Source organism: Macaca nemestrina, chromosome 3 (assembly GCF_043159975.1).
Source record: "Macaca nemestrina isolate mMacNem1 chromosome 3, mMacNem.hap1, whole genome shotgun sequence".
Classification (NCBI taxonomy): Eukaryota; Metazoa; Chordata; class Mammalia; order Primates; family Cercopithecidae; genus Macaca; species Macaca nemestrina.
This window is the reverse complement of record NC_092127.1, coordinates 29,329,454-29,342,543: the sequence shown is the minus strand read 5'-3', so window position 1 is coordinate 29,342,543 and position 13,090 is coordinate 29,329,454. Positions and strand designations below refer to the sequence as shown.

General features: G+C 33.9%; 1 long non-coding RNA gene across 1 annotated transcript in view; it reads right to left on the bottom strand.

Annotated features, from left to right (window-relative positions):
* Window positions 1–703: 703 nt before the first annotated feature.
* The window catches only part of LOC139362293 (uncharacterized), a 39,122-nt gene continuing 26,735 nt past the window's right edge, over window positions 704–13,090 (bottom strand). The window contains exon 3 of the long non-coding RNA XR_011620863.1: window positions 704–3,603. This is a non-coding gene — a long non-coding RNA (uncharacterized lncRNA). The remainder of the gene's footprint in view (window positions 3,604–13,090) is intronic.

The following is a 13,090-nucleotide window of genomic DNA, read 5'->3' as shown; positions in this document are numbered from 1 at the left end:
AAAATGATAGGTCTCCTTAGAATGAACATGGCACCTGTCTAATTGTAAGATATTGAAAAATAAGAAAATCTTTAAACAGACATCTGCCCCATCTGCCCTTGTCAACCATCTTCAGTCTTTTCTGTTGTGCTGAGAATAAAGTAAAACTTCATGAATGTGACCTTAATGGATTTGGAATTTGTAAGATTAAGGCATAAGCGCAGCTACTTTAAATTGTTGCATGATTTGAAGTATATAGGATCTTATATGAATATGAATAAATAGAATGTAGTTAATGATTTACATTTTAAAATAAAGGACTTTTTTGTATATCATTATTGTTACTTTTGGTCAATAATATTGTTATTTTAGGTTAAAAGAGAGACATATTTAAACAACCTATTAAATGAAGGGCTCTTTTAATAAAATATATGTCTAATACTAAATATATATTTTATCCCATGTTTAGTATTTTTGTATATTTAATTACATATTCATGTACTATAGCTTAGTGGAGTATTTTCCACTAATAAATATAAATTATATATTTATATTGTATAAATTAAATATTCAAATCTTTAAGGTTTTTCTATGTGTACTTTACCAATTTTTTGGTCATATTTTTGCTTGCAATAACTTAAAATATGTAGTAAAAAGCAAATACATGAATAAACAAATAGTTTCAAAATGAAAGTGAGTAAAAAATTACACTCAAATTCATTTCTCTAATCCTTATATATTAAGAACAAAATATTATTATCACCAATGTTAGTTGAGTTTCTCTAATCTCAAGTCCATTTAACACCAAATAAATTCACATTTATTACAAAGAGTTTCTGTTATCAACTTTTTAAAAAAATACAGGCAATTCTTTGCAGCTTGAGAACATAATTGGAGGGCACAACTTAGAAAAGACAGAATCATTACTCTCAAGAAATTTACTGTGAAATTACAAGTATTAATCAAAAGCCCAGACTATCCTATCATTTGTTTGAATGATCCAACTAAGATACACAATAATTAGGTCTGTTACACAAACAGAATATTACATTATTCTACTTTGACAATAGGAATTTTATTACTTCATGCGATACAACTACAGTATAAATGTTCTTCTTCATTATAGAACAGTACTTCTTTTTAATCTTATTGCAAACATGTCTTAATGTTCATCTTATCTGATCTTGTTTCTTCCATTTGCATTTGTTCACACCAGAAACTTGAGTCTCACAAGTCTTCTACTTCTTTATTACTTCTCTACTTTTAATTTTTTTTCAAATATTTTTCTCCTCATTGCAGTCTCTTTAGTCTAAAATAGTGTAATCTCTTACAAAGCCTTCTGCCAAATCCTCCTATCTTGCCTCTCTATACCTATTTTTTCCATTCTACTTTCTTAACCAAATTAGAGTGTGTATGTATATATTTGAAGGATAAATGAATCAACAAATGTGGTATATATATGCAGTGAAATATTATTCAACTTTAAATAGGAATAAAATTCTGTTACATGCTATAATATGGATGCATCTGAAAGACATTGTGCTAAGTAGAATAAACCAGAAGCAAAAGGACAAATATTGTATGATTTCACTTACATAAGATACCTAGAATAGTTTAATTTATAGAAAAAAAAGTAGAATAATGGTTACCACGAGCTGGAAGGAGAAGAGAATGAGGAATTATTGTTTAATGGATATAGAGTTTGAGTTTGGGTTGATGAAAAAGTTATAGAAATGAATGGTGGTGATAGTGGCACAAATATGAATGTATTTAATGCCACTGAATGGTACACTCAAAGTGGTTAAAATACTAAATTGTTTGTTATGTGTATTTAACAAAAAAGTGATGTAAATGTAATTTTAATAGAAAGACATTCTTCTTGTCATCTCAATAAATATCTATGCCTATTTTTATGTTTGCTCATAGCAACCTTGGAAATTTTTATGCTCTCCTCCTCACCTGCATGAATCCCACATAAAAAATCCTGACTTTCATCATAATTGTCCAACATCCAATTTTCCATGACACACTTCCATGATGCAAGGTATTCCAAAATATGTGCATTAAATGTTGGTTAATATTTTCAAAGTCATGCTTACATATCTAAGGTATTATATAATACTATTTAACCCAGGATACAAATAATATCAGCCACAGTACACATTTAAGACTGAATTTCTTTCAGTAATTCTTTCTATCTCTAAATTATTTTAATTGGCAAATCATAATTATATTTATGGAATACAATATGATGTTTTGATATATGTATATGATGTTGAGTGATTAAATCAAGCTAATTAACCTATTCATTACCTCACTTGATATCTTGGTGGTGATACATTTGAAGGTTACTCTCTTAGTTATTTTGAAATAAACATTATGAACTATTATTGAGTATTGCTGTGCAATAGATCTCAAAAGTACACAATCGAATACCATTCTGCCTTTAAAAATAACAAAATTCTATCGTCTGGGACAACATGATGAATTTAAAAGACATTATGCCAAGTGAAATAAGCCTCATACAGAAAAACAGATACTGCATGATCTCACTTACATGAAAATCTAAAAAAAAAAAATTGAATTCATAGAAATAGAAAGTAGAACCATCTTTCTGAGCAAACTATTGCAAGGACAGAAAACCAAACACCGCATGTTCTCACTTATAGGTGGGAATTGAACAATGAGAACACTTGAACACAGGGTGGGGAACATCACACACCGGGGCCTGTTGTGGGGTGGGGGAGAGAGGAGGGATAGCATTAGGAGATACACCTAATGTAAATGAGTTAACGGGTGCAGCATACCAACATGGCACATTTATACCGATGTAACAAACCTTCAAGTTGTGCACATGTACCCTAGAAATTAAAGTAAATCAAAAAAAAAGAAAGTAGAATGATGGTTACCAGCAGATGGGAGTGGGGGGAGCAAGGGAATGAGGAGTTATTGGTCAAAGAGTAAAAAGTGTTGCCTGGACAGTAGAAGTAAGTTATGAGATATATTTCCAATAATTCTTGAATATCTTAGGAGATTTTAAAATTTTCAGGGGAAAATAAGATATGAGAAAAGAACATAAATTTAAATAGGAATGGATGTTGACATTGTCCTAACTGTGGGACATATTGAATCAAGCAAATTGTATGTACCAGAGGACTAGAACAGGAAAACAAAAACTTCATTTAAAAACAAAAGCTTAAGGACATTAGCCTGGTATACAGAAGAGAAGTAACTTCTTGCTTCCCCGGTTTTTCCTTCATTTGTCCTGTGAATCTGTTTGTTTTTACTGTGTAACAAACTGCCTCAACAGTTAGTGACTTGAAACAACAATCATTCACTTAGCTTCCAATTCTGTGAGTCAACAATTTGGGTTTGACTTCCGTGGTAATTCTTCTCAGTGAGTCTCAGCTGGATCCATTCATGCATCTATAGTTAGTGATTGGTGTAGCTGGGGGATGTCTGGTGTTTATAACCTCAGATGTGATAGCTTTCCTTTACTTCACGTGGTCAGTTATCCTCCAGCAGGTTTTGTATTTGCCCACAAGGTGGTGGCAAAATTTAAGCATACTGAGATTCTTGAGACCCAGGTTATCGCTGGCACAAGACCATTTCCATCACATCTTACTGTGGGAAAAAATGTTTTAAAGAATCGCATAGAGAGATAGCCTCTACATTTTAATGGAAAGAGCTTCCAAGTCTCATTGGAAGAAAGATGGTAAAGCATGTGGACATTTTTGCAATTTGTCATATTCTGTAAGAAGTATTAAAGTTTGATTTATGTGAAGCTAAATAAGATGTGGTCTTTGCATTCCAGAAGCCCTATAATATGATTAGAAAATGGTATATGTCTTAGAAACTGGGGTGACAAAGATGCAATAAGAATGTATATAAAACAAAATATTGTCACAGCATTAAAGGCTATCTTCTGGAGTACATATAATTTTATCTAGGGCCTTGACTTATGAGGATTGCTGTAGAAATGCTGTACTGATCTGAAATAATTTCTACTATTTTGTCAATTCTAAAACATACTCAGAGAGTGGCTTCATTGCTGAAAAGAATGGTCTACAGTCATAGCTTTGTGACAATAACAATAATAAAAAAGTATGAGTATTAGTCCATTCTCACACTGCTAATAAAGACATACTCAAGACTTGGTAATTTATAAAGGAAAGAGGTTTAAATGACTCACAGTTCAGCATGACTAGGGAGGCCTCTGGAAACTTATAATCATGGTGCAAGGGGAGACAAACATGTCCTTCTTCACATGGCAGCAGGAAGAAGAAGAATGAGTGCCCAGTGAAGCGGGGAGTCCCTTATAAAACCATCAGATCTTGTAAGAACTAACTAACTCACTCTGATGAGAACAGGATGGGGGAAACCACCCCTAATGATTCAATGATCTCCACCTGGTCCCTCCCACAACACTTGGGGATTATAGGAACTAAAATTCAAGATGGGATTTTGGTGGGGACACAGCCAAACCATATCAGTATGTTTCTAAAAAATGATTAAAGCTGTTTCAAAATTACACCTGCACAATTATTCACTTCTATACATATTGTGAACATAAAAAATTTCAAGGTGAGAAAGCAGTTCATTGAATTAAAGAAAAAACGGGAAAGGTTAAATGAGCTCCTGTTTTGCCATTGAATATGTTGTGTGGGGAAAAGATTATGCTGAATAGCTATCATTAGACTTTAACAGAATGAATAAGCAATAGAAATGACTTCTGAAATATTTTGAATACTCCTCATAGTTTAAAATTGCAGCTTCAAAATTAAGAATGAATTAATGACATAAACTGTAATATTCTTGTAGCAGGTGTTGAGATTTTCCCTGGGTGAAAATTTGAAAAAAAAAAAAAATGTCTTTGGAATACCAAGTTCCTTATCACATACCTTGCTTAACTTCAAGAATGCAATGGCTGTTACTGAGAAATTCTTATTTCAATCAAAACCTGCAGTTTAAAATAGTCTATTATTGGTTAGCAATTTGTTACTCCATAGCTTTGTTATGTGTTTGCTTCCTTGTTTAGTTTCTGAAGATATATAATAAAATATATCTTGCTTGCAAAATAAACTTTAGATATAAAATAAATTATTAGGGAGTTGTAGTCTTTTCACTGAGGAATAAGATGGCACAGCTGAGGGATCCATGGATTTTTCAATTCATGTTGTAGAGTTAAATAATCTTCAAAATTGGAAATATATTATTGAGAGTTCATAAAGTTTTTAAGGGCTAGGTGCATGCAGCCAGCTAGTTTTGAAGGAACTAATTTCCACAGTCTTAACCTCAATATGTTTTTTCTTAATTGAGAAACTCCCTCAGAATTTCTTGGGCTCAAAATATCCTCTATCTAATTATATCAAAACAGGAGTATTAGTCAATGTTTGCCAACTTATGTGGTAACAAAAGACAACTCCCAAATTTAGCTACCTTACAACAAAACTGTATTTGGTACTCAAGTCGCACATTGGTTGCTGGATAGCTGTGGTTCAGTTCCAGGCTACATGTCAGTTTCAAATCTTCTAAGAAAAGTCTCTTCTTATTTTTGAGATGCAGGCTAAAGAGCAGTAACCTATTTGGGACCTAAGAGCGGGAGAAAGTAAGCAAGTTAGTGGAATTGTACTAAATGTTTCTCAAAGTACCAGTGTGGTCCTGTCACCTACAGTAATATTTCCTTGGCCAAAAAGGAAATATTTTTAAGCCTTAAAATAAGGAAAATAGGTAGGCTTGTATATAAATACCATGATTCACGTGCAAACAGGAAAGGATGTCTCATCCTCTCATTGGAGACAAGAATAGAATATGAAACACGTCAAACTCCAATTTTACCATGGTTCATGCCCCAGAACATAAAAACCTCTCAGGAACAAAATAAGCAAGTATTTTAGAGTATGATATTTGCATGTGGAAGCATCCTTAATTAATTAATGAAGCCATTTAGATTCCACAGGACTGTCAGTTTTCTCTGTCTTATTCCTTTTCCTATTCTTATTCTTCTTATTGGCTCATATTGAAATATTACGAATTTGAAACAAAAAATATAGTTGAGGTATTGAGCCTGATTTTTAAAAAATAATAACTAGAATATTTTTCAGATACAGACATTTTTATAAGATTTGTACATAAAAACTTTCAAATTCATTGTGAGATATGCAATAAGATCATTCAACCTTATTTTCATAAATCATATTGTGGTATGGGTCACAATATATAAATTGTATTGTGCACAGTTATAACTAAATCTTCATCTTATTTCATCTTATAAAATATTTAGTATGTCTAAATCATAGTAACATAAAGCTAAATATACTTCAACTTACGTTAAAAATTTCAAATATCCGCTCAATAATATGTAAGGTGGTATATAATTTAAAATTATTGCAAGGAGGTGTGCCATTAAACGATCATCTCCATTTCCATGCCCTCTCTTTTATACCTTCTTTTGTAATGCAGAAACCGAGGTACCACACCTGCATTTCTTCTTGGTTGAGATCTGCCAAAAAGAAATGCAAGAAAATGACTGCAAGGCAGGAAGCTGTAAAAGATACTTGCTTCTTGTTTTGTGCCACCTTAGCAATTGTTTTTCCCTTCCCAGCAGTGATTGGTTTTAGTCTCCAGATTCCAAATATATTGATACAGATGCACTTACCACAGACTGCGGGTTTAATGAGTTAGCTCAACCACCTGAAACTGCCTATAGCACTTTACTTGTTTAATTGTTTTAAACTTGAATTTACAATAATGGAAATAGTATAAGAGATTCAAAGGCTTAGGAAGAAAGAATTATTGAAGTTCATTTATCATGTATGACCTGCAGGCCATCCTCCATTACATCACTAATAGGGTCTAGAAAATACTACACTCACTCGAAGACATTGATAAATACATTAGTAAAGGGAACACCAGAATACGTGAAAAGCTCTGAAGTGGCAGTACTCTGTAGTCTGAGTATGACTAGGGAATGCTGCCATTAAGATGGTTTCTTTAATTTAGTAGGGATGATATAATTTCAGAGCAGTGATGTTTAAGTTTTAGAATTTAACCATTATAGACAAGGTATCACATTTCCACAGTGTGCAGCAAGCACACAATAGTGTCAGAATATTTTGATATACTGGGATTTTTGCTAGTGGTGAATTGCTTATGCTGTCCCTAGAAACAAAACAGATAGCCTACTCAAATATTTCTTGATTTCTGTAACAGGGAAAACTGAAGGCCCAGTGGCCAGACACTCAACTCGAGCCATCAAAGGAGTTGTCAAATGTCAAAGGAGAGTCATAATCCCTCACCATGTCTCAGTTCATAGATTTGAGCTTTTTTTCTTGAAGAAGAAATCAAATCCCCTTAATATTCAGGTTCCATTACATGATGCAGTCTTTTCTTTGGACAACTGATTATGCGTGCTGTTGTGTTTGTTTGTTTGTTTGTTTTCCTCACCAAATGCATGGGTACAGGAAACCAGAAATGGAAGGTGAATTGGCAGCTTTCACTGTTATTCCTCATGAGTCACTCAAAAATTTTTAATAAGTCACTCAAATTTTCTAACCTTGAAAATTCGAACTGGAGTCTTAGCTCCAAAGGAAATGATTTATAGTTTCATAAAATTTAATATTTAGATAAATGCCTGGCTTTATTGTGATCTCATGCTATTATTTTTATAAGAAGATACAATATTATTATATTGATTGTGGTTACTACCAAGGGGAAAGGGGTTTCCACTATACAATGGTGACATGGAAGACATTTTCAGACACTGGTGACTTTCTGGTGTGTGTCCTTTTCCCCCCATGTCTAATAGTAATAGTTTAAGGAAAATCACAATGATCAAAAAGGCTGGACCACTGAGCACACTGACTCTTACGAGTGAAATTTTAGCTTACTCAAACAAGTAAAAATTTCAACCACTGAGACTATGGCTGAGAATAAAATGTTCATGGAATGGAAATAATAAAGTCTTAACTGCACATTCATGGATAGTTACAGAATTGAAGCACTTACACATATTGTCTTCTTAATTAAATGTGTATATGTGTGCATTTATTTTTCCTTTCTTCTTATTTCTTCTCATTGTTTTACATAAAGATTATTAATGGTGATTAACTTAGCAATTTAGTCATTAGCTTAAGGAATATTAGAATTGAGCAGGAATTCAATTTGAGGAGTAATTAACATCACCCAAAATTGGGCAACATGGTTGTTGAAATGTTGTGATCCCTTTTTGGGGAAGAGAGTAAAACTATTTCTAGTTATATAAATGTTTACTTTTTGATATGGAGGTTTACATATGTATGGAGCATATGTATGGATGCTGATTAGGAACAGGAGTGGACTGTGAGGCTAAGTTTAAATCCACATTTCTTTTTTGACTGCTGACTCCCTGTTAGTTTCTACCAATAGGAAACCCAAGATAAATACTAGAAAGCAGGAGAGAGAGGAAGAGACACAGTCCTTTCCATTTCTTCCATTATCACTCCAACAACTGCTTTTCACATTAGCAGAGGCAACAGGTTTCAGTTTTCAGCTTCTTCCAATATTCCCAGATCCAGCCTCATCATCCTCCCTAGAGATACCAATGAAAGCTGGGTAGTAGGTTGCATTCAGAGATTTTAATCCCAGCTCTTTAGGGCGCCTCATTTTGGACTAGTGACAAAGTGTTGGTAGATGAACACTAGCCTGTACATCATACACTGAGTAGCACCAACCCCTAGTACTCATGAACATGATCTCCTTTGGCAACATTTCATACTTGCAGGAACAAGGATATCTTACTTCTTGCTCCCTTCTTATTCCTTTTCTTTTAATCAGATTTGTGGTTACAGCTGTCCCACCCATCCCAGGTGAAACAAGCTTAACAACCACATAACACATCTTTGGTAGTCAGTCTCTAAAATGGTTCATAATTGTGTAACTGTATCAAAATTGGTCTGTGTAGGTTAGGGAATGTGGTAAAAGCGATGACGTGTCACTTCTGAAAACTCATCGTGGTTTCTTTCTCAGTCTCTTTTAGATTATGCACTCTGGGGAAAGCCAGTTGCTATCCTATGAGCTGCTCTTTGGAGACTTTCAATGGGCAAGGCTTTGAGACTTTCAGTCAACATTGAGCAAGGAACTGTGACTTGCTGCCAAAAGTCTTGTGAATGAGCCATTTTGTCAGGTTATCCATCTGCCCCACTCAAGTCTTCAGATAACTGCAACCCCAGCCAGCACCATGACTGCAACCTCTTGAGATACCCTTAGCTAGTACTAGCTAGCTAAGCTGGATTCTTGACCAGCAGAAACTATGGAATATAATAAATTTTTGCTTTCTTAAGAATGCTAAGTACTGGGGTAAATTGTTACACAGGAATAAATAGATTGTATGTCTTCTATCTGTTAAATTGAATTTTAGTTTTCAAAATGTGCCCAGTAAGCAAAATAGCATGACATTGTATAGAGTTTAAGAATGTAAAGTAATTGCATTTACTTTGAATTTGCCTCCTCTCTCTCTCCCTCTCTCTGTCTCTCTCACTCTCCTCTTAGGAGGAGGTTTTAGAGTAGTAGATCCAAAGAAAAGGGACTCTCTAAAGTTATTAATTACCATGATATGTTATTAAAAATATTAGGTAAATATTATGTCCAGCTTTCTGAAATTAATAGGAAGAGTTTGTTTCTATTTAAGCAATAAAAGAGGCTGAATTTTAAAAAGTGAACGTATTTTGAATTATAAAAAGCCATCTAGGAGCATCTGGTGCTATGGGTTCTCATATCTTCTATTCTTTAGATTTATACTTTTCTGCTTTTCTAGTCTATAACTTCCTACAAATATTCTCAATGTTAATGTTATGTTGCTTCCTTAATTCTAAATGAATCTCTTCCATTTCCTTAAATTATAAATTTTCTTCCAGTTACTTAAATGCATATTCAAAAGTTGTCTGACTTGTATGTATTAGGCCATTCTTGCATCACTACAAAGAAATACTGATACTGGAATTTATTTTTTTTTAAAGAGGTTCAGTTGGCTTACAGCCATCCAGGCTGCACAGGAAGAACAGCGCCAGCACCTGTTGCTGGAGAGGCTCCAGGAAGCTTCCAATCATGGTGGAAGGTGAAGGGTGAGCAGGCATCTCACATGGAAGGAGCAGGAACAAGGGAGGGGGAGGTACCACACTCTTCTACGCAACCAGATGTCCTCTCAACTCAGAGTGAGAGCTCACTTTTTACCAAAGGGATGACCCACTCCGTTCATGAAGGATCCACCCTCATGACCCAGACACCTCCCACCACGTCCTAACGTCAACACTGGGGATTACATTTTAACATGAGATTTGGCAGCACACATATCTAAACTTTATCACTTTACTTGCTTCTTTTTTTTTTTTTCAATAGAATTTTCTTCATTATGAGGAACCACAACAATTCTCTTCTCTCAGCTGAAGTTTCTTAGTTAACAATCCAAAGTTTTCACATTTGTGTCTTTGATTTTCTAGTCTTTTCTGAAATTGTTACCAGCTTTGGGCCGTAAGCTTTAACACTGTACTAAGATTTTCCACAAAAAGATTTTAAAAAGTACTTTCATATATATATCATAAATATCAAATACATATTCTATATGCTTACATATAATATATAAATATATACTATATATGCTTTATATAATATAAATATATACTATGTATGTTTTATATATAATATATAAATATATACCATGTATGTTTTATATATAATATATAAATATATACTATATATGTATATGTATATAATAATCAGAAGAAATTGAACAAGAATAACTTTTTACCTTGGTTGCCATTATTACAAGTACTAAGACATGCTCTGTGCCTCTGTACCTGCTACTTCCAGAGTGCCCGTTCATAGAGATGGCATAACTTCTTATGCATAATATGTGTTGTAGAAGAAAAAGTTCATTTATTTGAATTTGTTTCCCCCTTTTACTATGTTTCCCATTTTGGAGAATAGTTATGTGTCAATATTATCATTAATCAGTAATTTTACTCACCTATTTGACAGTTATTTACTAGGTTAAATTCCCATATCACCTACAATATGGGCAACACTGCTGTGAATGCAAAAAAAAAAAAAAAAAAAAAAAAAGGGGGGGGCAACACTGTTGTGAATGAACAAAAAAAAAAGCTCCTCTTAAAAGAGGCTTGCATTTCAAATTAAAGGAATAAGGTATGCATCTAAGTAACTATGGGTATTACCATTATTTTATTCTTCAGTATAATATATTTTGATAAATTATGGCCCTAAAGTTACTAGATGTATTCAATAAAATCATTTATTGTTAATGACAAATAGGTAACCACGTGAACAATTTGGTAAGACATTTAAGTTAATTTCTCTGAAACATATCCAGAGTTTTAACTTTCAACACTATAAACGTGTAGTAATAAATTAGTTTGAGAAAGAAGAAGAATTTGATACTCTTCTCTGGAACACTTGGTTTTTTAAGTTCTCTCAGTCTCTTTCCCCCCTTCCCTTTGTCTTTCTCTGTCTGTCTCCTTGTCCGTCTTTTTTTACTGTCTGTATTTGAGGATTTTCTCTGTCTAAACATTCTAAAATATTGAGGTTGAAAATTCTTTGGTTCTTCTGCTAATCCTGCAGTTCATTTTTATGAGTTTACTTAAATGTATATACACACATTTGTTATAATATTTATATATTATATATTTGTATATTATATATAAAGATACATATCTGTATATCTTTATATATAATATATTATGTAAATATATAGTATATGTATATGTTTATATATGCATATGTATATATTATATATGTATATGTATGTGTGTGTGCGTGCATATATGTATATATGATTGGGAAGGAAAGTTTGCAGAAAGGCAGGAAATTACCTTTTTTTTTTTTTTTTGAGACGGAGTCTTGCTCTGTCACCCAGGCTGGGGTGCAGTGGCACGATCTCAGCTCACTGCAAGCTCCGCCTCCTGGATTCACGCAATTCTCCTGCCTAGGCCTCCTGAGTAGCTGGGACTACAGGCGCCTGCCACCACGCCTGGCTAATTTTTTGTATTTTCAGTAGAGACGGGGTTTCACCGTGTTAGCCAGGATAGTCTCGATTTCCTGACCTTGTGATCTGCCCACCTCAGCCTCCCAAAGTGCTGGGATTACGAGCGTGAGCCACCGCTCCCAGCCAAGTGGGTAATTTTTGAGGTGATGTTCTCTTATCTTGATTGAGGTAGTGGTTTCATGACTGTATATATTTGTTAAAAAATCACAGGATTGAACTTTACAAAATGTGTCACTGGATATGTTATACTATATATGTGTGTGTGTGTAGACACACAAATTACATATACTAATTATATATAAAGAGAGAAAGAGAAAGAGAGGAGAGACAGTGAGAGAGATATTAAAGGGAATCCGAAAGTATTAATACCTAAAAATGCCAAATTCTGGCATGCCAATCATCCTCCTCTTTCTAAAATACCTTAAGGTAGATTTATTTAAAAATGGATAATTATAAAGGAAAGGAATTACGTACTGTATTTTAGTTAGACTTGTATCTCAAGTCCTCAAAAGCAAGTAACATTAATGCTTGAATATTAATGCTTGAGCAGACTGCTATTCTGGAGCTTCAGACCAGAGAGGCCTCTGTTTTTCCTGCTTTAACAAAGCCGAACATAAAGACTGTCTGGAAGAGAAGATAACTTTATCCATGCGGGAAGAGACATCATTCAAGTTAACCAGTTAGATCCTATACAAGGAAGTAAAAGAGCAGAATGGAGTCCTACCTCCATTTTAATAACTAAAGTACACTGAATTGCTTACCCGACTAGTGAATGTGGCTGAACAGTATTGTTCCTGAGAGTGACTTCTTAGCCATTTATTTTACTTTCTGGGCTCAAACGAAGTTCCTGCCTCAGCCTCTCGAGTATCTAGGACTACAGATATGCATCCTGACATCCAGTTAATTAAAAAAAAAAATGTGTAGAGATGGGTCTCACTAAGTTTCCTAGGCTGGTCTTGAACTCCTGGCTTCAAGCAATCTTCCCACTTCAGCCTCCCAAAGTGCTAGGATTACAGGCCACCATGCCAAGACAATCATTTCTTTTTTTGTTTCTTGTTATACAGCTAATGGTGAAGT